This window comes from Protopterus annectens, chromosome 13.part0, assembly GCF_019279795.1.
Source record: "Protopterus annectens isolate FY-2018-M chromosome 13.part0, PAN1.0, whole genome shotgun sequence".
Classification (NCBI taxonomy): domain Eukaryota; kingdom Metazoa; phylum Chordata; order Ceratodontiformes; family Protopteridae; genus Protopterus; species Protopterus annectens.
In genome coordinates this window covers 900,093,563-900,115,593 of record NC_056747.1, presented here as the reverse complement: position 1 = coordinate 900,115,593, position 22,031 = coordinate 900,093,563, and the positions used below count along the sequence as shown (strand labels likewise).

The following is a 22,031-nucleotide window of genomic DNA, read 5'->3' as shown; positions in this document are numbered from 1 at the left end:
ACTGACAGAATCACATGGTTGACAGTACCCATACATTGTGCTACAGAAGGACATGTTTGTTAGCTTTATACACCACTTATGTTAGCTGCATAGGGAATGTCGTACTCTGGATTTAGTGATACTGGTAAGTAGCATACTGGGGTTGTTTCTAGGCCAACTGCACAGCATGGTAGCCTAAATGCCTTGCATGTGAACTAGATGAATATGGCTAGACAGTCTAGGTGTAATGGTGCACAGCAGGATAGGCTGTATATCCTTTGGCTGTTTAGACTTTATCTGCCTGCAGATAGAGTTGTGCAGTAAGAGAAAGGTACATGGCATCACAGCCTGCACACCCAGCTAGCATTTGTTCAAGGGAAATTACACCCTCAGATAAGCACATGCACAACAATAGCTTGCATGACTTGCAAATAGTTGTATTTAGCACTTGTGTGGCATTGCAGTTTTGGGCAAGGGCATAGATCAGGGAAGCATCTGAGCGCTGATTTGTATCCTGGAGAAATCACCACTTTGTGTGGGGAAAAATTATACAGCATACCTCTCACCTTTCCAGATTTTTTGCAGGATTTTGGTCTGTTCCTCATAAAATTTGTAGTTTTCCGGCAAATCATTGAAGACTGAAGTCACTAAGTAATGGCATACATTTGAATTTCAGACTTAATATCCTTAATAAAATGCCTGCTGGAAGAATATTATTATTCTATCAACTAACTTTATAAAGTCACCATTTAAAAAACCCATTATTTTAGGCTTTGTCCAAATTTCTTGCACTAAGAGGTTGAGAGGTATGGTATATAGCACAGTCTGCCTTTGTGCCAAACACTGAACGGATTCATGTAGTAACGGCAGACAAATGATGAGAAACCACATCAGACACAGCTAGTGTGGATGGCTTAATGATGGGGAAAAAACGTGGGTGGGGAAAAGTTAGCAGATATTTCTCCTGTTCATTGTCTCACCCACAAATCTATTTTGATGTGCAATGTGTGCCATATATTTCTCTAAGGAATGAGGTATCCAGCCTGCATATAGGGCTGTGTTGAATTTTTTGGCAGTGGACTATGTAATTCAGAAAATTCCTATCTGTGCAAGTCTTATGACTTATTCCTGCCTACCAATTGTATAGACTTAGTACTGTACTAAAGCAAATGTAATTACTTTCAGAACAAAATATATGACTGGCTGAATTAAGCTTGAAGATTTGAAGGGGTTAATTTCATTTGGTCTGCAACCTGTGGGTATCGGATCCGACCTCGGATCCGAGCCAGCAGCTTTACCTAGCTAAAGATTCAAGCTCCTAGCTCCTCTCCCCTACCCATAATCCCCTGAAACACATCCCCCATCCTCAGATCTAGTTTACCGCGGCTTATAGCAGCTTCTAGAGACGAGCTCTTGGTGTGGGTGAGAGATTTCAAGTTTATAAAAGCTTTAAAATTGCTTTTCTCTTAGGTTTTTCTGTGTTGTGTGTGCTTGGTTTAGCTTCCTTTACCATCTAGTATACTTATTTTAACTTTTTTGTGGTAAATTCTCTTCAAATTTATTTTTCACCCTCCCCCTAGTGTGTGAGTGTGTAGTGTGATGGCTGAAGGGCCTAAAGCCATTTTTTCTAAATGCACTGAGTGTGGTCATAAGCTGTCCCCAGCCGATGGCCACACTCAGTGCGTTATTTGTCTGGGGGTGGCCCATTTATCCACCAGCTGCCAGGTCTGTGCAGCTTTCAACCCCCGGGCCATCAGGGATAGGAGGAACAAGCTAATCCTGGCGGGATTGTTACCCCCGGATTCTTCTTCCTCCTCTCCCTCTAAGGCACTGGTCGCGGCTGTGGCTTCCGTCCATTCCGATCCCCCTCCCTTGTTGGGGACTCAAACTCCCTCTGTTTCTCAAGGTGAGGGGGACTCTTCTTCCTCTTCTAAGGAGAAGTAGAGAGACAAGGACCGGCATAGGCACAAAAGACTGGCAGAGTCTCATCCTTCGGCCCCGCCAGCTAAGGTAGCTAGTCCCACTAAGAGGGTCTCTGGTTCTCCTCATTCTCTGCTCCGCTCTCCTTGCTTTTCCCCGGAGCCAGAAGAGGAGTACCAGTCTCCCTCGAGGCGGCCCTCCAGGCCTGCCTCGGCAACCTCCTCCAGATCCACCAGAAGCTTGACCGATGCTGATTTGGACCAGATGATGCATCGTTTCTTGCAGGCTCAAATGCAGATGGGGGGGCTCGGCCCCTTTCTTTACCCCGATCGCTACTTCTCCGACCCGGTATCGGGTTTCGGAGTCTTCGGATCCATGCCGTTTTGGACCCGGGGATCCGTCGGCGCCAACAGTCTTGGTTACTTCGCCGACTATGCCCTCGAGCGTGTGGGATCATAGCTCTTGGGGCCGATAGAGTGTTGGATCTGTGGGGGGAATGGTGTCTTCGGCGCCATTTAGGTCGGGGCACACTTTCCTCTCGGGTCCGACTGCTTCGGCTCTGACGCCGATCCCTGTATCTGCGCCGAGGGGACTGTTCTCAGAGCCAGGGGAGAGTGGTTCGCCCTCTGCGTTTGATGTAGTGGAGAGGGTGCTGTTGAGGACTTCCAGATCCCCAGTCTGGGCTATGGATCCATCTGCCACCCCTGCGCATTTGGGCCTGTCCTCTGTCATCCGGCCACAGGGACAGCCTGCATCGGTGCTCCAGTTGGTTCCCTTACAGGAACAGGACCCCGTGGGTGAGCCCTCCTCAGAAAGCCCCACCGAGGAGGTTCCTCACAAACGAAGTGCAAAAGGAGGCACCTGGACTCTCCTGAGTCCCTGACAGAGGACAAAGATTTGGAGGAAGGGGAAGGTTCCCCAAGGTTACCCCCTGAGGATGTCTCCTTTGGAGACATCATGGAAATGTTGCAAATCAGAGAACGGTGGTCTGCCCAAAAACCTTCCTTGGATGAGTCTGTGTTTCTGGATGCGTTCGATGCAGGCCCATCTGCTTCTTGGGTGTCCCCCCGGCTGACCCCCTGGTGGACTTAATTACTACCAGGGCTTGGAAGGAGCCGGACACCGTGGAGCCAATTCCCAGAAGGCCAGACAAGGTACTTAGTCCCCCTTCTGATAGGATGGCTTGGTCTAAAGGTTCTCCAGTGGATGCCATGGTGGTGGCGGCTGCCTCCAAGAAGGAACTAGCGCAGGAGAGTTCCTTGGTCCACCCTCCAGATAAGGAATCTCGGACGTTAGACCGCATTGGAAAGCGGAGGTTTGGTTCAGCTACCTTCTCTGTGAGGGCACTGAACTATATGGTGCATGTTATCAGATTCCAGTGAGACTTGATTAAGGAATATGCTGGAGCCCCCCCAGAGTCCATGGCAGCTGAGGACAAACGCATCTTCTTGACTCACATGGCCACTCTGAAATCTATTACTAATACATCTATGCGGCTACTCTCCCATGCCACGGAGGGAGCGGCTAGAGCCAGTGGAGCAGGCATCGTTCTGCGGCGCCATACCTGGCTCCGCCTTTGCGATTTTGCGGAACCCTTCAAGGTGTCCTTCGCTAACGCACCCTTTGACGGTTCTACGCTCTGTCAAGACTGTACGCGACACGCTGGTCCAAAGCGAAAAGGACGGGAAGACGCTGTCTGCCGTCGGGATCCGCTTCTCTAATCCCCAACGGTCCTTCTCCAGGAACCAGAGGGGACAAAAGAAGATGTTGCGGAAATCACAGCAGTCCCGTCTCGCTTTGGACCCCTCATCCTTCAGAGGCAGAGGAGGACAAGGTGGACGCCAGCCCAGAGGGGGGCCGAGAAATCTCGGGTCCTGAGAACCTTTCTCGGAGAGGCCCGTGCAACAGCCCTAAGGGCTTACCCGGCTGTCCCTCTCTGGAGACAGTCGGGGACCGTCTGTCAGAGCACCTCCAAAATTGGGAGTCCATTACTACGGACCGGTGAGTGCTCCGAGTTATATCCAGATGTTATTCCATTCTCCTTCTGAGTCTACCCCCTCCTATGAAACGCCTCCCCGATGTCCCACCCTATCAAAGGGAGGCGGCAGCTTCGGAAATTTTGAAGCTGTTAGAAAAAAGGGCCATCCAGCCCATTCCCCCAGGCCAGTCCGGATTGGGAAATTACTCCAGGTTCTTTTTAGTGCCAAAAAAGATGGGGGAACTGAGGCCTATACTAGACCTCTCATCTCTAAACCTGTTCATTCCCAAGGAGAAATTCCGGATGGTCACCCTGCAATCTATTCTCCCCTTCCTCCGGGAGAACGACTGGATATGCTCCATAGACCTCAAGGATGCGTACTACCACATTCTAATGGACAGATGATCCAGGAGGTTCCTCCGCTTTCGGCTGGGAGCCAGTCATTTTCATTTCAGAGCTCTTCCGTTCAGCCTCATCTCAGCCCCCAGGGTGTTCACCAAAGTCATGGCGGTGGTCGCAGCCCACCTGAGACTTAAGGGCATTTGGGTCTTTCCGTACCTGGACGACTGGCTTCTCACCGCCTCCACCAGGCATCAGCTCTACTAGGCCAGGGATTATACCCTGGCTCTTACTCGGCATCTAGGTATTACTGTGAACCATCAAAAATCATTCCTTCATCCTGTGAAGGTTTTGGAATTTATAGGGGCCAAAATAGATGCACGTCACTCCAAGGCCTTTCTAACAACAGACGGGTTGCGCAATTTGTCTCTTCATGTTTTGGCAATTCTCCAGCCCTCAACCCCATCTGCGGAATTAGTCCTGAGAGCTTTGGGCTCCATGATGGCAGCCATCGGTCTGTCACCCTTTGCGCGCGCCTGTGTATGAGAATCCTACAATGGACTCTTCAGGTCCAGTGGTCACTGTTGCTGCACCCCTTGAGCACCCAGATTCCCCTGAGCAGGGTTTGCAAGGACTCCCTTCTCTGGTGGCTGCACTCTCAGGAGCTACGAGAGGGGAGACCATTCGTCATGCCTCAGCCCCAAGCCATGTTGACCATGGACGCTTCTTGCCTCTGGTGGGGGGGGCATGCTATGGGCAGAACTGTCCATGGCACGTGGGCTCCCTCAGAGACCATTCTACATATCGGTGTCCTGGAGATGAGGGCGGTGCTTTGCGTTGCAAGCTCTACAAGACCTTCTTCCTCCGGGAACTATTGCAATTCAGTCAGACAAACATGGCTGTAGTCTGGTACATCAACAAACAGGGGGGAACCAGATCTTATCCCCTTTGCCGAGTGGCCATGAGAGTTTGGGAATGGGCGATCTCCTCCAACCGCTTTCTGGTAGCAATGCACATTCCGGGCCGGACCAACATCCTAGCGGACAGGCTGTCGCCTGATCCTCACACCGTACGAATGGTCTCTAAACCCGTTGGTAGCGAAACAGATCTTCCTCAAATGGGGTCTACCTTGCTGCGATCTTTTTGCTTCCCTGGCAAACACAAAGTGCAGCGAATATTTCGATCTAATTCACCCAATCGGGGAGAGCCCCAGAGATGCTCTGGTTCATGCTTGGCCCCCCGGTCTCCTTTATGCTTATCCCCCGCTTCCGCTCATGACGAAGTTTCTGCATAAAGCCCTTCAGTTGGGGAGCAAGATAATCCTCATAGCCCCATTCTGGCCTCGCCAGATCTGGTTCCCTTACCTGCGGTCTCAGTGTAGTTCCTCTTAGATCCCATCCCGGATCTAATTTCTCACCCTGCGGGATTACAACCCCCAAATCTGGGCGACCTCAAGCTCACAGCTTGGCTGATCCAGTTCCGCTGATAGCAAGGACTCCCGGTATCTCGTCACCAGTGAAAGCCATTCTGGTAGCAACACACAAACCCTTCTACCAGAAGGATCTATGGTAGTAAATGGAAACACTTTTCCATTTGGGACAAAGACAGGGGCTTGGATCCCTTTACTGTCCCTATTCCGATGATTCTTGAATTTGTCCCATATCTTTCATCAGGGAGCCAGTGCATCTACGATTAAAGTACAGTTGGCAGCCATCTCTCACTTTCATGTGGGAGATGAGGTAGGATCACTGGCTTCCACCAGAATTTGCAAAACCTTTCTAAAAGGCGCTTTCCTGTTAAAGCCGCCAGTTAAGTCTGCGGTTCCACCACGGGACTTAACACTGGTGCTGCAGGCTTTGACGGGCCCTCCTTTCGAACCGGCCACATCAGCTCAGTTGAAATTTTTATCTTGGAAAACAGCCTTCCTGGTTGCAATAACTTCGGCCAGGAGAGTGTCTGAGCTTCAAACCCTCTGTATGAAACCCCCTTATCTAATTTTTCATAAGGACAGAGTTTCCCTCAGGACTAATCCTTCTTTCCTCCCTAAAGTAGCCTGAGTCGAATATTAATCAGTCTATTAATCTGCCAGTGTTCTTTCCCAATTTCCAGAACAAAGGGGAATAAACACTGCACAAATTGGATGTGCATAGACAACTGCGTTTTTATCTGCACAGGACAGCAACTAACCGCAAGTCTGATCAATTGTTTGTGTCTTTGCCAAGTCTTCTTTAATCAAACCTATTACCAGAGGGACATTGGCTAACTGGATTTCACAATGCATCATTCAAGCCTATTTAGCTTCGAACAAACCGGTTCCTTTGGGAATCCATGCGCATTCAACCCGATCCATAGCTACATCTGCTGCGTTCTGGTCTAGAGTCCCTATAGAAGACATATGTTCAGCAGCTACTTGGTCCTCCTCTCATACATTCATTTCCCATTATAAATTGGATTTGATTTCCAGGAGTAGGGCTTCTTTTGGCTCCGCGGTGCTCCGGAATATTCTTCCTTGAGGGCCGCCCAAGGTTTTCTAGGTAGCTGGGGACACTGTCCCACAGGTTGCAGACCAAATGAAGTTAACCACTTCAGATAAAGAAGTTATGTACTCACCATAACATTCCATCTGAGTGGGTAACTTCATTTGTCTGCAACCGACCCCCCTCCATTCCCCCTAACCAGTTTTGTGCTTCTTAACCAGGAGAGGATTGTCCATTCTGTTAGGCAGTAGGTTACTGGCCTCTTTCGAGGGTGTTGTGGAGTCCCTATAGGCAAACTCGATCTGATGATGGGAGTTGTGTTGCAGGGGATTATGGGTAGGGGGAGGAGCTAGGAGCTCTGATCTTTAGCTAGGTAAAGCTGTCGGCTCGGATCTGAGGTCGGATCCGATACCCACAGGTTGCAGACAAATGAAGTTACCCACTCAGGTGGAACGTTATGGTGACTACATAACCTCTTTTTTTTTTTTTTTTTTTCCAAGTAGAACTTGCAGAAAACTTTATTAAACGGAGTTTAAATGTATGTTTAATTATTATATTTATTCTATGTAAATAGAAGTAAAGATATACATATATGTATCTATATAATTATATTTATTTTATGTAAATAGAAGTAAAGATACGTGTGTATGTATCTATGTATAATAACATGAGTATAATAGTAATTGAAGATGAAATGGAGCAAATCACAAAATATTGTTTAGTTTCATTGTTGATCAGAAACAACTAAAGTAAAAAAAATAAACACATGAAGACCATGGTAGAGAAGTGTGGAGATCAAGAAAAGGTCAAATGGAAATGTGTATTGTAGAATTAAATGAGCCTCATCTACTTCTAACCTTGGCATAGTTATTAATAATTAGGATAGGAGGAGATTTTATTTTATTTATTTTATTTTACATTTGTTAACCGGAGGTGTCTGAGCCAAAAAGGCCCTTTTTCAGCAGAGGCCCGGGGAGAAAAGCTCCACAATGAGCTGACACAGAAATGATGATGTATAACCAGTCTACAGGAAAGTCTCCAGGAATAGATGGTATTCCTGTGGAAGTTTGGAAGCTAGGAGAAATGAAAGTGATAAAGATCTGAAAAAGTTTTGCTTAACAATATTTTAAAAGGAATAGAAACACCAGCATCCTCAAAGAAAGCTATGGTGGCTATAATGCCTAAATATGGTAAAGACCAATCAGATCCAGCTTCATATAGGCCCATTTTGATTCTAAACCATGATTATCAAGTGTTTAGGTCTATAACAGTTAAAAGAATGGGAAAGATGATGCCAAAATTGATAGATGTGGATCAGTGTGGTTTTGTGAAGGGGTGGAGGACAAACATTGACAACATTAATAGAATAATGATAATCCAAAAGGAAGAATGCAAGAAAATTCTACTGTTGTTGGTGGGTCTTAATCCAGAGAAAGAATTTGAATTCTCTGACACAATAACAAGGCTCATTAGGAGGATATAAGAGTAGTCTGAGAAGAAAATTAAAGTGGTGGTGGGGACTTCTCCTTTAACTTCTGTTTGACCAGAGGAGCAAGGCAGGGATGTGCTTTTTCCCGTTAGTTATTTGCATTATATTTAGAACCATTGGCAAAGAAGAAAAGTGGGAAAATAGAACCTTCTTTGTAACACAATGAGTCATTTAATAAATACTGAGCTCTGTTATCTTAAAACATTCAGCAAGACTTCATCAGAGTAATGAATCAACATACAAAAAGCAGCATTTAAAAACACTTTCCCAACCAATAAAAACCCAGAATTCGCAAAAAATGTGATGGCAAGCATAATAAAACAGTTATGTTGCACTTAAGGCAACCATGATAATGAAAGCTGTAAATATAATTAATTGACTTATAAAAAAAATTGAAATAATAAAAAAAGTATCCAGTTATGGGCTAAAGTGGACACCTGACCTAAATGTTGACTACTAAACTACATAAAAATAAAATAATACTAACATTTGTGTTATTGATAAACTATAATTATACACAATCTGATCTAAACTTTAAAACACTATTCAAAGTTATAACATCATTAAGACCTGGATCCTGTGTAGCATAGAGTCTGAGCCAACTTAACTTGTAGTTCTGATGAAGTATCAGCATCCCCACGTAAGGGATATATAAAAATTCTATCTATAACAAAAAAGTAAATTTCTTAAAGGGCAAAGGACAGAATGTTGATTTAAAAAAGCATTAGTAGTGTTCTTTTTCTTAATATAATAATAATGTTCCCTAATCATGTCTTTCAGCTTTCTATTAGTTTCCCCACATAAAATGAATTGCATGATCCGTAGCTTGCTAAATACACCGCATAGTGTTATCCACTTGTACTTCCCTGGGCAACCCAGTGTCCTTGCATAGTAGGTCACCACTATAAAAGGTCCTTCGTGTATGTAAATACACATACTGCAGAGTCCACATTTCTGCCTTCTACTGTGGGTAAATTGCATCTTGTTAGAAGCTGATTCAAGTATAGACTTAACATTCCTACCCTTGGAAAAAACACCAAGTCTGCTCCAAGATACTTTATCTACTCAGTAAAAACTAAATTCCAAAATGAATGTAACAATGTCAATATACAAGTTAGTGTTAGCACTGAAGGGGATAATAAATAAGGGTTTTGAACTATCAAAATCACCCTTAGATCCATGTTCCAAAGGGTAAACAACATTAGGATTACTCTTGTGTGATGTACCTATCCTCATAATAGGTACAAATTGGCCACTTCTATGTCCATCCACTTCCTCCTTCAATTTACACAAAAATTGCTTAAGGTACCCCCTCTCTAAAAATAGACAGATGAGAAGATGCAACTCATCAAAAAATGTCTGATCCTCAGAAATAAGGTGAGATGGTCTTAGCAATTGTCCCTTAACCACTGTGTTTTTTTTTTTAGTGGTTAAGGGTGGCAACTATCAAAATGGAGGTAAGTGTTCAAAAACTTTTCCTTCCTAAAAATGGTAGAAGTGAAGTGGCCAGTTGCTATGTTTTTACCATTTGTGACATCCAAATAATTAATATTCTCTTTGTTGCTAAAACTTGTAAACCTTAAAAAAGCATGGTGGAATTCTACCACACATTCAAAACTCATTCTCATTCTTCTAAACTACCCTTCCATAAGATCAAAATGTCATCCCGGAAGCGGTAGTAATTTTGGCCAAAAACTGGGTAATGAACACTACTTCTTTCTCCCACCAGGTTAACACAGTATTGGCAAAAATGGGGGCACAAGATGCATCCATGGCAGCCCCACAGATTTGATGATTGATAGTATTCCCCTTCAAAATTGATAAAATTATTGTTAAGCACTAACTCCATAAGTGCAACCACAACTCTTTTATGTCTGTATTTGAAAGGGAAGAAAATTTAGTCAAGAAGGATTGGAACCAATCCAAACCAATGTCATAGGGAATCACTGAATACAAATCAGTGACATCTACCGAAATAAATAGTGTCTGCATCAAATGACAACCCGTTAAACAACAACAGCAGGTGCCAAGAATACTTAAGAATATGTTTCTCGGAAAAATCAATAGCTCTAGCTAGCAGCTCAGTTTTAGAGAACTTGGCTTGACACTATTGGTCTGAGTAGGGGATCACTCACATTTTTGTGCATCTTTGGTATGCTGACGTTTGAAGCAATTCTTGGCTTACCCACATGCAAATACTCCCACTCATTGTGCTCCAAGTCCCCTTGCAGCACCAGGTCCAATAAGTAAAAGTCCAGCCTAGCATATGCAACATTGATTTCATGTAAAGACACAGTCTACTACATGTAGATTAATTAGACAAAAGTACAAACATTTTGGTCAAATAATAAATACTGTTCATTATAACTACACCCCACCATTGTTTGGTTTCATAATTAGTAACTTTCTATTAATGAAACCAAAATGCAAAAAAATAAAATAAAATAAAACCACACGCCACAGAAACACCAACAGATACAATAGCCAGTAAACATGCAGCAAAATGCAAAACTGTACAAAAAAGGTGGAATAGCGCTTTCATTTATTAAATATAAACCTTTCCAGCTGTACAGATAGTACTTCCTTTGTTATGCCAGTGTGCTCACCCAGTATGTCTAACAGATTTTCTGCAGGGAATTGTTAGTCTGCCAACTCCTTACACTCCCATAAAATATGTTCCCAAGTAACTCTTTCTTCCCCATCACACCTCAAACATTTGCTGTTTACCTGAGGAAAAATTCTTACTTCTAGTATTAAAATACCTATGTAAACACTTCCAAGCAGAGATTCTAAATCTTCTAGACTTTGTTGCCTATTTGGGAGACATACATATACCCCCCATTATTTCTTTGTGAATTTATTGTCCAGTCTCTCTTCCCAATTCTTTCTTGCCTCCTCTAATTGATTCTTATGGTTAGCATGCAATATTTTATATGCTCTACTAATTATTCATCTTTTAACAGTAGCTTCTGTTCTAGATTTTACTAAAATTTCTTGCAGTGCTGGTCTTTTATTTAGGACACCCCTATTTATTTTTTGTTTACCTATCCTCTGATGTCAGTCCTTGATAGGGAAAACAATCTCTAATCTGCAGTCCAGATAAATTCTTGGCCTCTTTCCATTCTATTACTTTTCCTTCTCTGGTTATTTGCTCCCAATACCTTGGTTCCTTTGCCAGTTTTCTCCAAACAGTTGCATTCCCCACTTGCCTATTGTCTATATCCCTAATTGCAGTCATCCCCATCGGCAGAATCTACTTTCTCCATTCCCGTGTTGGTTTAGTTCTTAGAATACTTTCTGCTACTTTATCGATATAATATTCTGCGTGATCATTGTTGTTCTCCTTAAAGGCCTGCATCCAAAATCTCAATCTCTCCTTGTTTCTTGAACTTCCCCCTTGTTTCAACGGGTCTATATCACCAAACTGAAATATGATATACCAGAACACCTAATCATCAACACATTGACATCAAACTATGAAAACTACGAATGGCCACTTCAATGAATTTTTTTCCCAGGAGAAAAAAAAATCTTGACTGACCAAAACGTAAACACACTGTCAAACCCTACGAATCCCCCCACACCCCCTAACTAAATATACCAACTCTGAGATTGCTCTACAGTGGAGAAAAAGGCAAGTTCCTGACTACTGCCAAGTGATTTTTTTTCCCCTGGAAAAAATTTGTTGACATGGCCGTTCTTAATTTTTGTAGTTCGATCATTATGTGTCATTGTGGAGGTGTTCGGGTATGTCATGTTTTGATTTGCTAATATAGACCCGTTTCAGCATCATCCCTTTCTACTTTTGAGTTGTAGCTTTCTGCTTGTGCTTTGTATAGGAGCTTTAACTGTGTATCTCTGAAATACCCTTTCAAATTGGTTAATCTCAGTCTGCCCTGTCCTACTGGAAGAATCAGTTTATCCCACTTTACTCTTGCCATTTTCCTTCAACTCTTTACTAATTGCTATCCATGCTTGTATTTTACTATCCATAACCTTATAACAAAGCTTCCATTTTCTCAGTTTTTGTATTCTCTTTTGTTTAGTCTCTTTCCACATATTCTTAGCTACCATACCAGAATCATTTTAATCTGTACTCCTAAATACGTAAATTTATCATGTCCCCATAAGTACGGATATTGCTGAAACAATTTGTGTGTGGGTACATAATTTACCACTGTTGCCTTTGTTTTAGCTTCATTAATTTTGTACCCCAAAAAGATTTGAAACTCTGTTAAAATGTACCACAGTACTGTAATCTTTCTAATTTTGTCAGGTAAAAAATTAATATCTGCAAATAGTCAGCTTTTCTTGACTACCATACCAATTATATCCTTGAATTTGAGCCCTTATTTTCTTTGCCAGTGGTTCTAAATATAATGCAAATAACAAAGGGGAAAGAGGTCACTCCTGCCTGGTTCCTCAAGCAGAAATTATCAGAGAGGACCCCGCCCACTTTAAATTTTGCCTCCGATCCCTCATATATCCTCCTAATCAACCTTATATTTTTTTTCAGAAAATGCAAATGCTTCCATTGCCCTGCTCATAAAGTCCCAACTTACTCTGTCAAATGCTTTCTCTGCATCAAGACCCACCAACAACAATGGTATCGTCTTATATTCTGCTTCCCTCTGTATCGTCAGTGTTCTGTTAATGTCAAAGATTTGCTTCCCCTCCACAAAACCACATTGATCCATATTTATCAATTTTGGCATTACCTTTGTTATTTTTTTATCCTTTGTAGATATGAAAACTTTATAATCCTAGTTTAGTATTGAAGTGGACCTGTATGAAGCTTTGATCTGATGGATCTTTACCTTCTTTAGGTATTACAGCTACCACTGCTTTCTTACGGGATATTGGTATTTCTCCTGTTAAAATACTGTTAAACAAAACCTTCCAGATCTTTCAGTTTCTTCTCTTCTACCTTCCAAATTTCCACAGGAATACCATCTATTGCTGGAGATTTTCCTGTAGATTGGCTATACATCACAATTTTTATTTCACCTCCTCCTATCCTAACCGTTAGTAATTGAGCCTCATCCCCCTCTAACCTTAGCATATTTAATTCTTCCATAAACATTTCAGTTTGTATCTTTTCTTGATTTCCTTGTTTCTCTGCTTTATACAGACTTTGAGAATTTCCGAAATATTTCTAATACTTCTACAAGATCTCGTTACCTTCCTTGTTACAGGCTCCCTAAGCTTGGTGACAGCCCTTTCTACTTTCTATTGTCTGAGTCATTGTGCTAAAAGTTTTTGTGCTCTACTGTTATCAAAAAATTGTTGCTTAACAGCAGTCTTTCTAAACTGGTGTATATTATCAATGTCATCTCTTATTTTCTGCTTAGCATTCTGCAGTTCTTCTTCTTTTGTGAAACTTCACCCTGTTCTGCGATGCTTTAACATTTGTTAGTCCCTATAAATAATTCTTGTTACTTCTTAACCATTGCTCTTTCTTTTATTTCCACCCTATTTTTAAACTGCACCTCAGTTTTATCCCACTCCTTATCTATATTTTCAGATGAAGTTTCTGTCCTGTCTAATAGCTGCTGAATAATCTCCACTGTCCATTCCTTAAATTCCTCTCTTTTCAGCATATAGGTGGGAAAGTCCCAGTGTCTCATTTTTATTTAATTATCCTGTGTTTTTATTTGTTATTATAGGCGCATGATATTAAATATTTATTGGGTGTGTATCAAGACCTTCAATTAAATGCACATGTTCCTGTGAAATGTAAATTCTGTGTAGCCAAACCCAGTTTTTATATCTTGGGGAATAATTTGTAAATTCACTCCGAACTCCTATTACTGAATTCCTGTCTTCCTTGCCAAATATTTTCATAAATGTCTTCAAAAATCTACCCTCCTTTGTTATAGTTTCCCTTTTGCCCCCCCCCCCAGACGCATCTTCACTGTTGCAAATCGTATTCCAATCCCCACCTAGAAGTAATATTCCTTGCTGAAAACTGATCATTTCTCCCAGAATTTTCTTAAGCTCCATTATAGCAGTTTTAGGTGCAATATTAATACATGCCAGTGTACTTCTCCTACTCCCTTGCCAGTAGCACCTTAGCACTACAAATCTGCCATTATTATTTTTTTATCCTCTTGTATCACTATTGGAGCTCCTCTTGCAATTAATGTCAGTACTCCTTTTCTCCTTTGTCCCAGGTTTCCACTGAATAACCATCCTGAAAAACTTTCTTTATCAAATTCACATGTTCAGTTCTTTCTGACTGCCCTGTAATATAGCTGTTTCCACTCTACATTTTTATTGTAGTTGCCTGCTTTCTTTTTTGTATTTATCTGCGAGACCATTGACATTTAAAGACCATTACAGAAAAGATCATTGCATTAATAAATTATTATTCCAACCTTTTATGTATAACCCCTTTTTAAATGTCTAGTTCTAGCTTTTGTGTTGCATGCATACACTGTTTGACAGGTTGAACTTTTATACAGTTTTCTTGTTTTTCTTGTCATCTCCATTTGAGCCTATGTCACATCTTAGAAAACGTTTTGTTTTAATAAAATCCCTCAAACAAACAAAAAAAATACACACACCCAATACGCCCTCAAAACATATTAACTTAATATTTGTGTTAACTTAAAAGAAAGGATAAACATGCTAAGATGCATGGTGCACCCTGTGCTTCTGCTAAGTGCTAATTGGTTTCGTATTTTCTTTATAGTGCTCCCAGCTGGGAAAACCACTGAATGCCTTCAAAGAACATCATGTCCTAGCCAATTTATCTTGTTTTTTTTTTTTTCTTCAGCCAATCACTCTCCACCAGCCTGTGGCCAGTTTCTCTGTATCAGATTGTGTCTGTGGGACACAAGAACCAGGCAGACAGTTTCTCTTTATCGGATAGCTTTCATGGAAATATGAAGACCATCTATGGAATTGCTGCTGGACATCCATGTATTTGCTAGAAAAAAAGCCTTGTGTTATTCAATATTCTTTTTCATTTACTTGCTTATTCTTAAAACTTGTTACTGAATTGATCTAAGGTCCTTCATCCAGTAATTTCCCCATGCAAGAATGAGAAAAAGCACATTGTTTTCTTTTGTCATGGTCTTTTAACCATGCTTTTTTTTTTCATTGTGTTGCATACACTTCTTAAAACTGAACAAGAAGAAAGAAAGAAGGAAGAAAGCATTACACTTAAAAAAAATAATAAATAAATAACTGTGAAAGCTGTACTTTATAGCATGCAAAGAAAACAATATACCACAAAAACAGTGCTAGTAAGAAAAATTTCTTTACTTACCGTTAACTTTCTCTTTCATCTTCCCCTCCCCAAAGCATTTTTGTAAGTTAATGACATGAAGTAGGGCATATGCTTTAAAGTCCAGTATTTCCAGATTTTCTTGTTTTGTCATATTTCGCACACAATTATTGCATTGTAATCCCACATTAAGTTACTGGTTTTATTACTGTTCATCTTCATATCCCAAACCATGTCTCTGCTTCATTTCCAACATACTCTAAATTCTTCTAGTCAACACTTGTGCTCCCTTCCTTCACTCCAACATTTTCTGGTGAAACACTGGAAAAAGTTTCACAAGTGCACTCTCTCTCTCTCTCTCTCTCTCTCTCTCTCTGTAGTAGTCATTGCCAGAAGAGCAAGAAGCAGAATATTTTTCTGTTAGCACAGCTCACGTTTTGTTGGACAAACTTTTGTATTTCCTTCTTGGAATGTAATTTTTCAAAAAATAGTGTTCCTCCAGGAAAGAATACCTTTAAGATAGCTGGGTTACAGCAGTTTGAGTCTCACACCTGTGTCTCGATGTTCCCTGAATAGTGGAATAAATTTGCTTCCCTTCTGCATGGTGTACAGTGAGTAATCATTCTCCACAAACACACTGCTGTCTCCCACATATAGTACTTTGACCTTCTGCCACAGTTTTGTCAAAATCAACTGTCTGCTGGTAGGATTGCATCTTTACTATTAAAGGTCTAGTTTGCTTTCTCATAGCCAGGTTTGGGGCATACACACAATGTTCCCTTTCAACTACAAACTTTTGCTGTGGAATATCAGTGCAGTCGCTTATTTGTGCTTTCATAAAATTAATGCAGTCTGTTCCTTCCAGCTTCTCTGGTATAGCTAAAAATCTCATGTTTTCCATACATGCTCTGTCCTCTAATTCTATTATTTTTTGAAATATCTCTTCCTGAGCAGTCTCCTATTCAGCCAGCTTTTTCTTCATTTTGACCTCTGATTTTTGCAGTTTTGTCAAGTCATCTGAATATCTGCTTAAAGCTTCTTCCATTTTTTCCAGCCTTTTGTTATTCAAGTTGATGTACTCAATCAGTTATTTATTTATTTTAATCAGCTCCGAGTACGTTTAACTTGTATTTTCTTCTAAGTTACTGGAAGTCCTGTCTTGCACCAAAGCTTGGGCTTGCATTGCTTTTTGCCAAGCAGCTGCAGAATTCTTCCCAGTCAGTGTTTTTTTCCTCGTCTTTTGTGATTGGTTTTCTTTCAGGTTGTCTGGATTTCTTTTTTGCTGGTGTCCAGGCAGTGCACTTACTAGCCAGTTACAGAAATTTACCCCAAAATAAGAGTTTACTTGGCATTCTCTTCTGAGTTTTTATTTTCACTCTGGAAGAGCTGAAATTGAGTTATTACTCAGCGTGAGGCCATCTTGGAAATACAGGTAGTGGAGAGTATTTTGATAGCTGGTCTGACATGGGAATGCATGAGGGAGGGTTCAGCCATTGGGGATGACTGCAATTGGGGGTGCAGCAAATGAGCAAAATGGGGCTGGAATCTACTGGAGAGGACTGGTGAAGGAACCTAGGTATTGGGAGTGGATGGTTGGAGAAGAAAAGGTAGTAGAATGAGAGAAAGCCAAGAATACAGTTGGACTGCAGGCTCGATAGTGCGTTCTTGACTGGGACTGATATCAGAGTATAGTCAAAGTGAGACGAATGGGATGAGCTTAGTTAAAAGTCCAACACTGGTGGAATTTTTGGTGGAGTCTGAACAGACTGCTGTTGATAGGGGGATGATTGGCAGGGCATGTAGAATGTTCCATGATAAATGTAGGAAGCAATCAGAGGAGGTTAGAAAGGATTGGGAAAAAGAGTTTGATGAGCAATTCACAAAGAGTCAATGGGAAGATATATGTATGCCTCACAATTATGCAACAAAGTCTAGAAAGTTTAACATTTTTGCTTGGAAGTGTTTCTATAGGTATTTGTATGCCCCAGGTTGTCTCCAAAGAATTTTTCCTTGGGTAGATTGCAAATGTTGGAGGTGTGATGGGGAGGAAAGAGGTAATTGGAAACATGTTTGAGAGTATAATGAGTTGGCAGACTTCAAAAATTCCCTGTAGAGTATTCTGACAGAAATACTGGGTGATCATATTAATCATTTATCATAATCCAGACTAATAATCCCATTCCAGCTTTGTCCACTGTATATTTATCTGTTTATTGCTGCTCTGTGTCTACCTGTTTTATGAACCTCTGACAGTAGGATTTGTAAGCTACCTAAAGTCCGTTTCTAACTTAATCTTTCTTTGGAACTACTTCAGAGTATAAACTTGCATAGCAAGCTTTCTACTGTATGAACGTGTCTCTACCTTATATATACACTTGCCTTCTTTCAGTGAGTGGGATCTGTAAGCTACCTAAAGTCAACTTTAACCTGTTCTTTCTTAGGAACCTCTACAGAGTATGAATTTGCATAGCAAGCTTTCTAATGTATGAACATGTTTCTATTTTATAAATACTTGTTTTTCTTTCTTTTTATAACATGTTATATGATTACTAAGCTGCTGTGTAAAATTGCATTCTAGTCTTAAAATTGTACTGCACTTGATATTGCTATTATCTGTGTAGTGTATTATCTGCTTAGTGGAGCTGATCTCCCCTGGCCTCTACTTAAAATGGGCATGTATCCAGTTGGACTAGCCCGGTCAACGAATGTTAAATAAATAAATAAATATTGGTGTAACTAAGGAAATGATTTTTTTTGAGCTGAGACACAGAATTGGAATTGCTTAGATGTAGTAAGGGCTTGATACACTTATTTCTAGTGTTTACCAAAAAAGAAGTTATTGGAAGATGGAAATCCAAGTCTAAATCAACCATACTAGAAGTAGTGACTGTAGTAATAGAGATAAAAGAACTGGAAGTAGGATCTTTAGAAAGGGTAGGATCAAATTACATAGAAAAAAAATGAGAATTGGGGAACAATACATGCAGAATAATGTTTTGGAGGAATGAGGTTTAAGGGACGGCAGGAATTAAATGAGCTATGTAATGTTCAACTGACAATCATTGTATAGAAGATTATATGTGATATATAACATTTGCAACTAAAAATGTCAATTTGTTTTCATTTATATGAATGTATGATTGTCTATGTATTCTGTATGTGTGTGTGTGTGCGTGTGTGTGTGTATGTATATATATATATATATATATATATATATATATATATATATATATATATATATATATTAATGAAATATATGCATATATGTGTACATGTATGTATAAAACTGTCTGCATGCCCGTAGACCAGCTTTAAATCTACAGTAATGTTTATGGCACTAATAACTAGATAGCATTGGTCCTGTCAGTGCACATTCTGGACCTGGGACAGCAGTCACGACCAGTTGTAATTCAGCAAATGTACTTTAGCATAACACTTGATCAAGGTCTTTCTTTTTGACCTCTCAATGAAATTCAGTCACTAAAAGGTATTCATCCAACTCAGAGTAGTCTAAATGTCTTATCTTCTAACAAAGGAAGCTAGACAAGCCATTAATATCATTGCTTTCTTTTGTAGGTTAAACTTTTCCCAAAATTACAATGCCTTCCAAAAGACTGCAAGCAAATTGCTAAGATTTATTCATCATACCCTTGCTATAAGCATCACTGCCTTATAGTTGAAAAATGTAACTCCTTGTTGAATGGAGGGCTTCTGTACTTCCAAATAACTTGTTATAGATTGTTAAATGACCGCTACTACCAACCACTTAAATAAATTCCTACACTTTAGCTCAGTCAGTACATCACCATGCACTCTAGAATTAGCAAAAAAAAGGTAATATGCTAAATTATGACTAGAATACTACAGCAAAATCTTGCAAAGATCAAATCTGTTACCACCCTTGAATTTTTTCAAAAATCCATCAGAGCATGTCTGAGAAATCCTTCAGTGCCATTGCTTTGACAATCATGACTAAAACATGCTTTGCCAATCTCATTATGCATACATTCCATGAATTATTTAGTACCTGTTATAACCAAGGACTTGCCTTTAGTCTTTCAATTGTGTAACTAAAGAGCTAACATTGTACATACGTCATAATTTTTGCAGTATCTTCATGCTCCATCTACTGGGACACTTATATCTTTTATTTTAGAGCATCAAGGATATGTCTTTGATCTTTATCCCTCAGTCTACTCTATCCCTTTTTTGAATTCTTATCACTACAGCTACTCACTTTTTCATTATTCTATGCTTAACTTTTACCTTGCTATATTGGTTAAATAGACTGGTCGTCAGGCTATTATACCTAATCTTTTCTTGTGATTCCTTTTTCTAAAAATGTATTAAATCTGTGGATGATTCCATTGAAAACGTGACTCCACTGTTTAGTTTGACTTTTCATTTTCTCTAATTAAATTTTTATAATGTTTGTTGTATGTATTCAGTGTACCGTTATCTGTATGTAATTTTTGTTGTTTATTCACTGAATAGAGTTTGTACTACACTGCTCTTAGTTTTGTTTTAAGGTCCAGGTTGTGCCTGAAAAGTGACTAAGAACCAATGTACTTACCAAGTTAACAAAAGCACTTTTAGGAAGTGAAGTTAGCTTCTCAAAGTGCATACACATTTGCAGTGCTTCTTTAAATGCTGTTTCAAGTCAAGGATGCATAACTGTAATTGGACCCTCCCCCAAGAGTTAAAATATTCTGAAAACAAGAAAAGCAGTATCCTGCTTTTAAACCAGTGACAGGACTGCGTTGGACTCTTAACCAGAAATGAACAACTGACATTTCATTTACAGATATCTGTTTGTGCTGTGCACAAGTAGACTGCATGCTTAAAATGGAACTCAAACCGAATCAATTTCAGGTGGAAATATGCTTCTGTTGACTTCTAGGTCATAGATGGACATAATTCAGTACATTCCTTTATCTACTTGTAGTGATAGAGCAGTACACAGCTATTTTTGCCTCAACAATTTAGTTTTATATTTTTTTTATGCAAGCTTGTAGATGCTTGCATATTTGATTTTACCAAGTAAAGTTCTTAAATTATTTTTATTTCAGTTAGACAAAGTTTTAAATGCTGGTGGCGGATAACTTACTAGTGTAAGGGTATGTGTTTGGTGCTGTATAATCACTCAATAGGGAACTCTCCAGGAACAGATGGCATTCCAGTGGAAATTAGGAGGGAAGAAAGTGATAAACCTCTGGAAGGGTTTGTAGAGCCTTACTTTAAAAGGAAGGGCAGTTGCATCTTGGAAGAAACTGTTGATGACTGTACTCTCCAAATAGGGTAAATACCCTTCAGACCCCACTTACACAAGCATTTTAATTTTGAACCTTGATTATTAGCTCTTTGTAGCTAAGAGAAAGGTTGAGGTTTTTCAAAAACTGATGGGTATGGATCGGTGTGTTTTTTGGGGGGAGGGGCAATGTTAATAGAACAGTAATTATCCAAAGGTGAGCAGAGTGTAAGTAGAAACTACTAATGTTGATTGGTCTTGATGCTGAGAAAGGATTCAGTAGAGTCAGCTGGAATTTTATAAATAGGGCAATAGTAGCATTTACATTTCCTGATAGAATAATGGAGTTAATTAGAAAGAATAATGGGGTTAATTAGAAAGATATATGAAGGATCAAAGGCAAGAAATAAGGTGGGGAGAATTCCTTTCTGACAAAGTGTATTTTAACAGATGATCCCGAGGTAGTGGTGCTGCGGTAGCATTGTCACCTCACAGCAAGACATTGTCCCGTTCGATTCTCAGCTAGAGCGTCTTCTGTGTGAAAACATGCGTGAATGGGCGTACCTTCGTTGAAGGTTGTGCGTCAGGGCTGGTAACTTGGCACGTAAAAATCCACTACCAAACATTAGCAGACCGGAGTTCCGCTGTGGCGACCCCTCACCGGGATAAGCCGAAAGACACAACAACCACCAAAGAAAATAAGTGATTCACAAAGTCAAGGATGTTACTGGTACAGTAATTGAGAAAAATGGCCCTATTTTCAGCTTGTATTGTTTTGTACTTGAACCCAGAAAAGGTTATTTCATTGTGAAACAGACATTTTCATGTTTTTTCAGGTTATGAAATGAAGATAAAACAGATGCTCTTGCTGCAAACTATGATCCCATGCATAAGCTGGTTCAGCAGTACTCTTATTTAAGTGATAAGATGTGTTTGGTTGTATGGGTTAATTATTTTATTATAGTAGCCAAGGATGTGTTGGAAAAGACTTTGCAAAACATAATAAAAAATTGAAAAGTTGGAAGCTCTTGACTATGATTATGAAGGGTCTGTATCACTTTATCGAATGGCTGTTCACGAATAGCCATTCGTCAAACCCCTATTTGTCGAAGCCGCTCTTCATCGGACAGCAGATTTTAAGTAGGGCAAATCAGCGGCTGGTTGGCCAGTCAAGCCACCGTAAAAAAAAAAAAAACAAACTTTACAATCTACCAAAGTGGGGGGCTATTCCCCCCACACCCCCCAGTGTAGGAGCTGTGCCCCGACACCCCCTAACTATATATACCAACTCCAAGATCACACTACTGTGGGGAAAAGGGCAAATTCTAGTTGGTGGCCAACCACTGATTTGCCCTAGTTAAAACTTATTT

At 40.4% G+C, this 22,031-nt stretch overlaps 1 protein-coding gene across 3 annotated transcripts in view; it reads left to right on the top strand.

The window, feature by feature from the left end:
- Positions 1 to 22,031, top strand: part of NBR1 (NBR1 autophagy cargo receptor) — a 1,427,595-nt gene that overhangs the window by 140,037 nt on the left and 1,265,527 nt on the right. The gene's annotated exons all lie outside the window — the stretch shown is intronic.